The following is an 11604-nucleotide window of genomic DNA, read 5'->3' as shown; positions in this document are numbered from 1 at the left end:
ATATCAGCATATTCACCTTCAGTACAGTCATCCTCGGCATATCCCGTGCTGCGGGCCACTACCGGATCTGCACTTCTGAGGTAATCTCCACGCATCTGAAGGAATCTCCTGGTGTATCCCGCGCTGCGGGCCACTACCGGATCTTCTCATCAGTGGTATCACCCTGGGTATATCCTATTGCTCAAGAACAGTGTTTATTTGCATCTTCCGCTCCGCGGGTTATGCCTTGTCTTTCTTCTTAATAAAGTCTCTATCACAGCTGTGTCCTACGTCGCTGAGACCATGCCCACCGATGGTGAGGCTCACAGGGCTCCTCCCTGTGGGTAGAGACATCTCTCATCTCGGGCCCAGGGTTCACATTCTAACAGAACCATAACACACACTTTTACATAGTTTGGACATTTTTACACAAATTTACTCTATGTGCAGGGTTGAAGCAGTAATTTTGAGGTCCATATTGAAATGGTTTGTCCAAGTACGTATGAGCCATCTCTGGACAAACCATGGAATTGAGTTTCCAGCCATGCCGACCATCTCTGACTTATCCAGGTAAGATTTTAGCTAGATAAAGTCAGAATAATTTCAGGAGTGTTTCAGGGTGGGCCAGGCTTATCCAAATAACTTACCCAGATAACTCCAATATTCAGTGTTATCTGAGTAAGTCTTGTTATGCTGTGAGCTTGTTATGCTATGTAAACTTATCTGGATAACTTTTCTTTAACTGGTACAGTATATTCAGCACTGCACAGCTGAATATCTGGTTTAACCTTGAGTTTTTATAGGCTGTAATAACCAAAACCAAGTATTTTTGTTTGCAGTGGTACTTGAATGTCTTGTTGAGACCTTTGTCTGTAAGGTACATAAAAGAGAAACAAGAAAATAAGTTAGCTTCATGGATTGCAGATTATGATAACTTTTATGGAATTATCCAAAGATGTTGCATGCAAGTTTTCAGGATGAGATGGGTCCTTTCTTTACATGACCATGCCTTTAATTTTTCCTTGTATTTCATTCTATTTATTTCTGACCATATTTCCAAAATGACAAAATCATTTTGAATTCTAATCCTGCCCTTCAAGGTGTTTCCAGCTCCTCCTAACTTATCCATGATTTTTAAAAGATATTTCATATTCCAGAGTATTTAACAGAAATATGGAATACTAGCAGATCTAGGTTAGAGCCCTGTGCAAGACCACTTGATATGTGCTCCCAGGCTGACATGAAGAAGGCAATAATCAAAGTAGGTGCTTTGGTCAAAATATTGTGCATACTTTTTTTGCCACAGTATTTGCACCAATAATCAAAGAAAAAGTAAGCACATATTTTTGGTTGGATTATTGTCCAGAGAACTATGCTTTCTTTTTTTGCTGGTACTTTATACAACTATTATTATTTATTCATAATAATTGCAATTATAGAATCAGCAGGATTATCCTACTCAAAGAAATACAAGTTGAAGGACGATATTATATAAAATTTAACAAGCAATACATTTGAGAATTACTCAATTGCCCGACAGCCTTCACATAGACACCAAACAATATGGGAGAGAGAAAAAGAAAAAACATAGAAAATAAAGAAAGAAAAACAACCTAAGGAAATGGCAAAGACTAAACCTGGGTTAATCTAAACAGACCAGATCATCAAACATTGATGCCTTCCTCAACAACAGAGCCAGCTGCAGCAAACTTTTTAGAGTCTAGAAAAAAATCTAAGTTGATTAGAGACAACAAACACATATTTTACATCTGAATATTTAACTATGCATTCAGAAGGATACTGAAGATAAAAGGTTGAACCAACAGAATGAGTCCCTTGGTGTATTTCAAGAAATAACTGCCTGCATTCCTGAGTAACTTTAGTCATACCTGGAAACACCCAAATTCTCTATCCCAAAAACAGTCTGAGCTGTCCTAAAGTATAACTGCATAATCATGCTTGAGTCTTGCTCAAAAACAAAGGAGACTATTAGAGTGCCTCTTTGTTTTTCCAAATATGTCATTTCCAAAATGGCAGTCAAGTTCAGATTGTCCTAAGAGATCTGGGCTGTCATGTTTCTCACTCAAATTCACCATACTTTCCCATCAGGAAGTTAGAAAACGTTATTCACAGAAGGTGCCAAATCCAATGGAATATTCAGCCCCTCAATCATGCAGAGTTACAGAACTGGAGGTGCAGGATTTATATTGACATTCTGTCCCTTCCTATAAATTCCAGACTTCACTCTCATAGCCATATAGAATTAGTTGAAAGAGGCTATCAAATAATTTTATAGTGTGAAACTGGCCAGCTTTTTTAAATTACGCAGAAGACCCTTTGGACTTTTTTATTAACACGAAATATTCAAAAGCTGTGTTCATCCCATCAAGCTCATATATCTCATTAAAGATGTAAATTGAATAACACAAAAATTTTGTTTTATTATTGTTACTCATAAATTATAACAATAACATTAATCTTGGACTATTATATAGTTTTAATATAAATGAAAGGTTTTCACAAGATAGGTTGTGTCGTGAAACATTTTATTATGTATATATTTAAGGAGACATACATAAATTGTTGAAATACATTTCGTTTGTTTAACCTTTAACCTCTGGGTTGCTAGTAGACTGAATTACTGTGTCCCGAAATTATGTTTGTCTAAAAAGTGTGTCACCAACATGAAAAGTTTGGAAAGCTCTGACCTAGAGAATAGCCACTACCATTAGCAACGGTAACATGGAATAGACTTAGTTTTTGGGTACTTGCCAGGTTCTTATGGCCTGGATTGGCCACTGTTGGAAACAGAATGCTGGGCTTGATGGACCCTTGGTCTGACCCAGTATGACATGTTCTTATGTTCTCATATATCTCTTAAAGATAGGTGGAGGAGAGTATGGAGGAACCATTAGCAACTGCTCTTCCTGAAGGTCCAGAGCGCTTGTAAGTATCTGGTTCCCACTGAGAAACAACCCTCTTTGATGTCATCGGGATGAATCAAGACCCCCATAAAAGATCTCTGTGCAGAAGCACCAGAAGGAAGAGCGTGAAGGAGCCATTAACAGCTATCCTACCCGAAGGTTCAGAGTTCCTGTGAGGCCCTGATTCTCATGGCAAGACGCCTCTCTCTGAAGTCATCAGGCTGAGCTCAGGCCTGGATTTAGGCATAGGCAACATAAGCAATTGCCTAGAATGCCAAATTTTGAAGGTGTCATGTACCCAGGCCAAAGGAGTGCAACTGTGCCAAGGAGGAGCCTGCTCCAGCAGTCCATTTAAAAGGTGGACTGCCCTAGCACTCTAGGACATTAGGGAGAAAGGGACATCCCCCACTTTCCAATCTCTAGGATCTCCTACCTCCCCCACACTCCAACCCTGCCTATGGGTGCCAAACTCATAAATCCAGCCCTGGGTGACTCAAGACCCCATAAGTGACTTCTGTGCAGTGGCGTGCCACCACCAGTGTGCCAAAGCCATGCTTCTAAGGGGCCTGCCCCAGGACCAGTTTTTGCTCCAGCTACGTCTTCTCCACATTTTGCATTTAGCTTACAGAATTAGTATGGGGAAGAAGAGGAAAGTCAGTATTTATGCTAACCCATCTGCCCCTCCCCCCGTTGTTCTTCCTCATAACTGACTCTTGAAGTTTTTAACTTTCAGTGGCAAATAGATTTAGGAGCTATTGAACTTGATGCTAGAAATACTCAGGGCCGGTGCAAGGGGATTTGGCGCCCTAGGCGAGCCTTCTCCTTTGCGCCGCCACCCCCCCGGTCTCGGCCCCGATTCCTACCTCATTCTCGATCACGCCCGCCGACTGTGTGGTTTTCCGGTCACGAGCAGGTTGGGCACTGCTCGCAGCCCGCCAAATCTCCTCTCCTCTTTGCCACCGCTTGCGGCCCCATATGACTCACACCCAGTGGCGCACCAAGGGTCTCCGGCACCCAGGGGCCAATGCATTTGTGTGCCTCTCCAGCATTGCCCCCTTAATCCTTCTTGTACTAATGCTTAAGGTCACAGAAAATCAGTGGTGTCGCTAGACAGAAGAATTTTTTTTTGGGGGGGGGAGCCAAAATGACATTTCTTCATCACACCCACCACTATAGGATGGATCGTGCTTTTAAATTGGTTATTAAAAAAAAAATGTTAATAAAAAAGTCCAAAGGCTCTTCTGGGTAATTTTAAAAAGCTGGCCAGTTTCACACTATAAAATTATTTGATAGCCTCATTCAACTAATTCTATATGGCTATGAGAGTGAAGTCTGGAATATATAGGAAGGGACAGAATGTCAATATAAATCCTGCACCTCCAGTTCTGTAACACACTATGCATCCACAGAAATTCCCCAAACAATGGAGCTTGGATGTTTCCCTTACAGCTCATCATACTAAAAGATATTTTCAAATTCTGGTGTCACCTCACAGTAACAGCAGCACAAACACCTTCCACTGCCAGGCACATTGTGAACTAACACAAAACCCCACAAAAAAGACACTCAAAATCTATACTGCAATCCCATCGTAACATAACAGTAATAACACCAAGGACGCAAACAATAATAACCCTACCTTTGAAAAAGCAAGGGTAAATATTACACTGGGTCCTAGAATACCAATACACCACCTACTGAGGAAACAAAACAAACCCGATTGCTAATGATCCCTATACAGACACTATATGCAAACAGAATCTCTCATCATGGTCACACATACAGAGCAGAGACAGACCTCTCATCAAATACAGAATAAAGCCACATAAAGTATAAAAAGAAATGTGCAGACAAAAACTGAACTGTAAAACGCATCACACCAGACTCTATACAGTGTAACAATGGAAAAACAAAAATTTCACCATTCCTTGTGAAACAAATCAATAATATAAAGATATATAAATCATTAATCATAATTATAAAACCATACAAATAAGATAATTTCAAAACAGCTGATAAATAGAATATCCAATAATTAAAGATTAATGCACATTTTGAAAGCTTTACCAAACACCAATAAAATATTTCAAACAGCAGACACATCACATACTACCCAATAATTAAAATGGTAGTCAATCAAGAAAAATGAACTTAACAAGCCACCTTTACTTACCCTCTCCAGCAGTTCTCCTACTCCTTTCTCTTGCAAGCCATACCAGCAGTAGCTGCTGAAGCTGTCCTCACAGTCCTCTTCCTTAGGGACCACAACCAGTCTCCTCTCTCTCTCTCTCTCACACACACACACACACACACACACACACGTCACACCCTCAGAACCAGTTTCTGTCTCTCACACATCACTCATCTCCCCAACCAGTCTCTCTCTCTCTCTCTCACACACACACATACCAGTCACCTTTCTGGCCAGTCTCTTTCAATCACACAATGCTCTCGCTCTCTCTTACTAATACACAGGCTTTCAATCACACACATGCTCTCTCTATTTCACTTACACACAAGCTCTCAATCACACACGTTCTATCTCACTTACAAACAGGCTCAATCACACACATGCTCTCTCTCACAGCCACAAGCCAGCCAAAAACATGCTCCATCTCTCTCGCACACACACACTGACACACACAAGCACCCTCCCTGACTCACATATACACCACACACATACAGAACCACTCTCCCTGTCTCACATACACATTACACTCACAGAAGCACCTTGCTTTCAGACTTATAGCATTTTTCACTTTTACTAAAAGTGAAAGTGATGCTCCCAACCATTAAATAAGAAAACCACATTCCTATCAGAAGGCGAAATGACACCCTTCCTTCAGGTTCTGTCCTCCCAAGGGACAGCCACCTACACCATCTCTTGTTTTATGCTTTCAGGCAATAAAGCAAGTGTGTTTCTTCAAACTATCAGTCGTATGATTATTCATGTGGGAGATATGGAACAGAAAGACATCCTTAGTCAGCTTCCCTTTTAAATGGGAAGACTCCAGTCTTAGTCATTTAAAAATATACATTTTCTAAAGGCTTAAAAAAAAAAAAAAAAAAAAAAAAGCAAAACTGTTTCAGATTGGAACTATTCTAGTCTTCATGCTTAAATTATGCTTTAAAAAAAAAAACCCCACCTGGCATCAGTATCTTAAATTTGTGATTTTGTTGAGATGAACATTTTAAATACTTTAATTTTTTTTTTTTACTTTAGTATTTGTCTCTACCCACTTTGTTAAATTTTATTTTCCAGCAGAGGGATTCTTAAAATTTAGTAATTTCATCTTTCATCCAACTTTTCAACAAAATCAACACAAAAGTTGAGGTATATGTATTATCACACTTCATTTTTTTAAACTGGCAGATTCCTTTCTCACATACACATCACATACACACACACACACACACAGAAAGAAGATCCGCGCAGCTGGTCCAGCTGATCACGTGGCCGAAGAAAGGAAGATCGGTGCAGCCGGAGACCAGCCGCCGAGACTTAAGGGGCGCCGCGGCAGGCAGCCAGCCCCCGACTCTCCCTGCCTCCCCCCCAGTGCCACCCTCCCGACGCCCCCCCTGGTGGTCGAACGGAGGGCCCGGGAGCGATCTGCCACTCCCGGGGCCTCGGCTGCCACTAAGCAAAATGGCGCCGGTGCCCTTCAGCCCCTGTCACATGGTAGGGGCTAAAGGTCACTGGCGCCATTTTGCTTAGTGGCAGCGGAGGCCCCGGGAGTGGCAGATCGCTCCCGGGACCTCCGCTGGACCACTAGGGGGTGTCGGGAGGGTGACACTGGCGGGGCGGCAGGGCGAGTCGGGAGCTGGCTGCCTGCCGCGGCGCCCCCTAAATCTCAAAGCTTGGTCTCCATCTAGGCGAGTCGAAGGCTGGCAGAATTTTGAAAGGGCACTTTTTGCCCTTTCAAAATTCTGCTGCCTGCCGCGGCGCCCCCTAAGTCTCGGCGCCCTAGGCACAGGCCTAGCTCGCCTAGTGGTTCCGCCGGCCCTGGAAATACTTCTGTTCCTAAAGAGGCTGCTGTCTCCTAAGTCCTAATGGTCCAGCACCTCCCCTGCAGGTGGATTTTCTGACTGAAGCTGGAACTGGGAGTAGAATGGTAAGGGCTTGTGCTTCTATTCCTTTTTCCTCTCCATCATGGGGAATTCCTTGCATTAGAGGAGTTGATTTCAACTATCCCTATCAGGTCATAAGCAACTCATAATATTTTTGCCAGCGAAGTCTGCAGTTGTTACACTTGAAGTACTGTGGACACAATTGTTAATTCAGTGAAATCTGTAAAATCTAGTGACTTTTGTACACAACTCTAATAAACAAGTGATGTTAAGATTGCTTTTTTGCCTTAAAGATGTAATTTTTTGGGTACAAAATTGCTGTATTTCTTAATGTTGTAAAGGAAATGCAGTATAGAAGAAAAATGTTTCTTTAAAAAAACAAACAAAAAAAACAAAACAAAACACGAAGCGTAACTGCTCTTGGTGCAACTTTTTAATTAAAATTTCCATGTAAGTGTGTAGTGAAAATGCAAGTTATTAAATATATTTTTGATCCAATTCAGTTGGAAAAATTCTTGGAAAATGAATATTTCAACCAGTTTGGGCAATAAAAGAGATAGTCGTGTAGTTTCCTACGTTTTCTTCTTTAAATCTCTCCCCCAATTGTGGACTGAATAATAGCTGATCTTATTAACAAAAGTTTTTCTTTCTTGATTTTATTTCTTTGTATATTTTATATGATTCGCTGTGCTTTCTTATATAAAAATTATCTTGTTTAGTGTTTTGAAAATTCAATAAAGTAAAAAAAAAAGGTATGTTAAATAAGTTAAAATAATCTGAGATTCAGGTACCTCATGAAATTTTCCAGTTGTTCTACCTTCTGATGCAAGAGCTTCTTGTCATGAACCAAGGCAGCATTATCCTGACTCATATCTTTAACATTTTGCTTCAGGACTTCTAGCTTCCCCTTGATTTCCTGACTGCAGGACTCCTGATGATGTGTAAGTATGTTCATACATAAAACAAGAGAATTAATATCTGAAGAGCACTTACTAAAGGAAGAATCAAGCCTCACCCAGGCTGCCCAAATAAAGTCTAGACTCAACATTTGGGGGGTTAGCTGGGAAATAGGAAGATATACTGGATAAAATTGATGTCTGTCTCAGCTCTTCCAGGTCTACCACTCTAGCCTCCAGAGATTAGACTCAATCTCTGAGAGCCAGGAACTCTTTGCACTGGGTACATACATAAAACTTCTCACTGGTGGGTAAAAAATCATACCACGTGTGACACTCAATGCAAAAGACTGGAAGGACCCCATTTTGCTGCTGGACCACTGCCTTCATCTTAATTATTGTTGAGCTCCTAGTTAAGTTTAGGTTGCTTTGAGAGTAGGAATGTGTACAATTAGAGTCCTTTAAATTTATTGGTATATTCACCAATTAATCTGGTAGTCACCTGCAACAGGATAGTTAACCTGGGGAAATCCTGTGTTATAGATAATAGGCTAATTGATATTTAATGTGAAATTGTCTCTTGCCTATAAATCAAAGGATCAGCTGAGGTAGGAGGGCGGGAAAGACAAACACACACAGTCTAAACTTTTCCTACTTTATGACTAGATTTTTATAACAAACACATACAGACTAAGCTTTTCCTATCTTATGGATAGATCTTTATATCGAACATACATAAACTAAGCTTTTCCTGCCTTATGTCTAGATTTTTATAACAAACAAACACACATACACTAAAGAATATACCCCAATAGTTTATCTCTCTCCACAACTTTTTAAGTTCTAACATTTTACAAACCAATACTTACCAATCCTCTTCATCCACCAGCAAAGTGATCCTCTCCTCTCAGTGGTCCCACTGTGCTTGATCTTGTTTCTGTGTGGCCATAGCAGCCTTCTAGCCTTGCCTTGTTCCCAGTGTGGCCTGTTTAGAACTTCTTTTCTGGTCCTGTCTTGTCCCTGTTCATTTGTTCATTTCCCTAGTTCTTGTCTGGGCCTCCTGAGGCCTTTCTTGTTTTGCCATTGGTTCCTGTTTGCCTGTGTCTGTGTGAACTTTGCCCTGTTCTTGTGTTCCAGTCCTGTCCCTGTCTTCTCTTGCTTGGGCCTCCCTGCTTCCTTTTGGTCTTCCAGAGGCCCTTCTTGCCTGTGGGTCTAGGTCTCCCAGTGGCCTAGTCTGTCCATGTAACTCTGCCTTGTCAGTGCTCCCAGTGTGGCTTGCTTAGGCCTTCATGCTTTGTTTGTTCTTGAGTTCCTTGCCTGTCTGTTTTTTTGTCTGATTTCTTGTGGGCCTCCCAATGGCCCTCCTGTTTCTATGGGCTTCCCAGTAGTTCTCCTGTGCCCTGTCTAGGTCTTCCAGTGTCCATGCCTTTCCTTGCCTTGTTCTTGTGTCTTGTCTAGACCTCTCAGTGGCTTATCCTGTTTTTGTGTTTCTTGTCTTGTCCAGGCTTCCTGGAGGCTTATCTAGCTTGTCTGTAACCTGCCTTGCACCTCTGTTCCAGTTTAGCCCTTGTTTTACCTTTTTCCTGTCTATGTGTTTTATACCCATTCCTGTCTTTTTCCTCATGCTCCTGCTCTGCCCAGCCTTGCCTCTATGCCTAGCCTTGTTTTCCCTGTCCTGTTTTGACTTCTCTTGCCTTGCCTCCCAGTCAGCCTCCCTCAGACTGATCTTCTGTTGATATCACCAAGCCTGACTTCTTCCCTTGCTTTGCTGTTCTCCATCTGCCTTGACCTTTGCCTGGACTCTGCCTCTGTTTGATCTCCGCCTGTCCCGACATCTGCCTGGAGTCTGACCCTATTTGATTTACACCTGTTCTGACTTCTACATGGACACCGACCTTGCTTGAATACTGCTTGCCCCGACTAGAGCCTGACATGCACCTGGTCAGAGAAGTCCTGCTGGCCACCAGAACATGTGGGCTGAACTAAAGGGGGAGGTGGCCGGCCAGGCAGAAGATCCTGCCCTACTCTACCGTAGAATTCTGTACCACTCCTGCTGGGGGAATACCCGGATCCAGCATGCCAGACCATGACATCTGAGGAACCAGATCAAGAATGGCTCCCTCCCCACAGAAACTGATGCGCATGTCAGACAGCTTTGGGCTCTGCACCAAATATGAACTATGCTTCCTGCCTGGCAATGAAGGCTTTGAAGAGGAACTGAGGGAAATCTTCTCCATATATAGCTCCTCTACCCAGCTAGAAGCGGGGCATTCTCCCCTCCAAACTTTCAGGTACATGGGAAACAAACTCATTGATCATCTGTGGCACAAGGCTCCGGCCACGGCAACAGAGGGATATGAATGCAGCCTCTCTTTCCTTAGCATACTGATGAAGAAGTAGAATTGCGTGCAGTAGGTCTTGGTTGCATACTCGTTTGTGACACCATCTTGCTCCCCAAACCCAAGTCAGAGCTCTGTGGGTACTTTTTTATGGATAAAATAATGCACGTAGTTTTGAAAATGTAAAGCTATGCACTTTTTTGCCTTCCCTCACCTAACCCACTCCTGGGAATGCCTCTGCATAGAGGGTGGACAATTTTCAAAATATTGCCCTCCCCACCATTAAAACAACTGATTCAGTGTTTTGAGCTTTCTATAGCTTTGAATGGTGCCCTTAAAAATGTCTATGTATTCATTTATTTATTGCACTTAGAAATTGCCCTACCTCCTAAGACTCCAAGCAATGGATAACTTGTCAGATGCAGGTCTTCAGTAACATCTGCAAATCCCAGAAGGCCGGACTTCCCTTTGAATGAGAAGCGCAGCCCCTTTAGAGAAAATGCAGCTTTTATCTGCGATGAATGGCGCACACTTAAATCCAGGCACTGGGGGTTTAAATAAAAACTTGTTTTTCTCCAAACTGGAATGTGAACAAAAATCTCAATAAATAAAGCATGTGCAACAAACCATAAAGCTGTTTGCTTTTAGACAGATCAACAAGTTATTGCATGTTATAATGAGTGCCAGTTAAAAGAAGCCAACTATGCGACTGCTTCTGCCAGAATGAAAACAACCATATAAACCATTAGGAGGAGAATGCAGCTCCCATCCTTGCTTCTCTATTAGAACAATTAAGCAGCCTCTTGTGATTTCCTTGCAATTTATTAGTATTCAGCGCTCTTTCTAATTCTAGATTCCCTTTATAACGCTGAAAAAGTGAGTTGAATGTCCCCATTTTTATCTGCAGACTGAGCAGTAGGGTGAAATTTCAGTGCAGTTCCTGGAAAGTTCTGAATAGAAAACAGGATCCTGGCATGGTTTGCAATCAGCTGGAGAAAAGACCGCCCCACTGATTTTAGTGAGCGGCTTCCTAAGATAACAGGTGAGGAGGAGTGGAAATAGAGCACCATTATTGCCCTTATTGCTACTATTATGAATTGATTTTGTGTAGTAAAGACGTTGTTCATATCATTTTAATTTCACTCTAATCTTAACACATTACAATATAAGGTGGACCTTCATAACATCCCCCGGTTACAATATTTTTTCACCGTTTATGGGACATGTTTAATCATTGGTCCTTTTTAGAACTTTTTTTCTTATTTTATTTTCCAAAAATTCAAAATTGCTTCTTTATAAATGAGAGAGACAACTTATCTACAATGCCCTTGTAGCAGTACTATAGGAGAGCCACCTAGTAACTCGAGGTGAGGTTTAGGTAGTAGTGTAGGATTAGGG

General features: G+C 41.8%; 1 long non-coding RNA gene across 1 annotated transcript; it reads left to right on the top strand.

The window, feature by feature from the left end:
- Window positions 1-6906: 6906 nt before the first annotated feature.
- LOC115086074 lies at window positions 6907-10805 on the top strand. The gene is made up of 4 exons (XR_003855058.1): window positions 6907-7015; window positions 7864-7912; window positions 9574-10158; window positions 10580-10805. It is a non-coding gene; the product is annotated as an uncharacterized LOC115086074 (long non-coding RNA).
- Window positions 10806-11604: the final 799 nt, after the last annotated feature.

Source organism: Rhinatrema bivittatum, chromosome 2 (assembly GCF_901001135.1).
Source record: "Rhinatrema bivittatum chromosome 2, aRhiBiv1.1, whole genome shotgun sequence".
NCBI classification, from domain to species: Eukaryota; Metazoa; Chordata; class Amphibia; order Gymnophiona; family Rhinatrematidae; genus Rhinatrema; species Rhinatrema bivittatum.
Note: the sequence above shows the minus strand (reverse complement) of the source record. Positions and strands in the feature narration are given on the sequence as shown.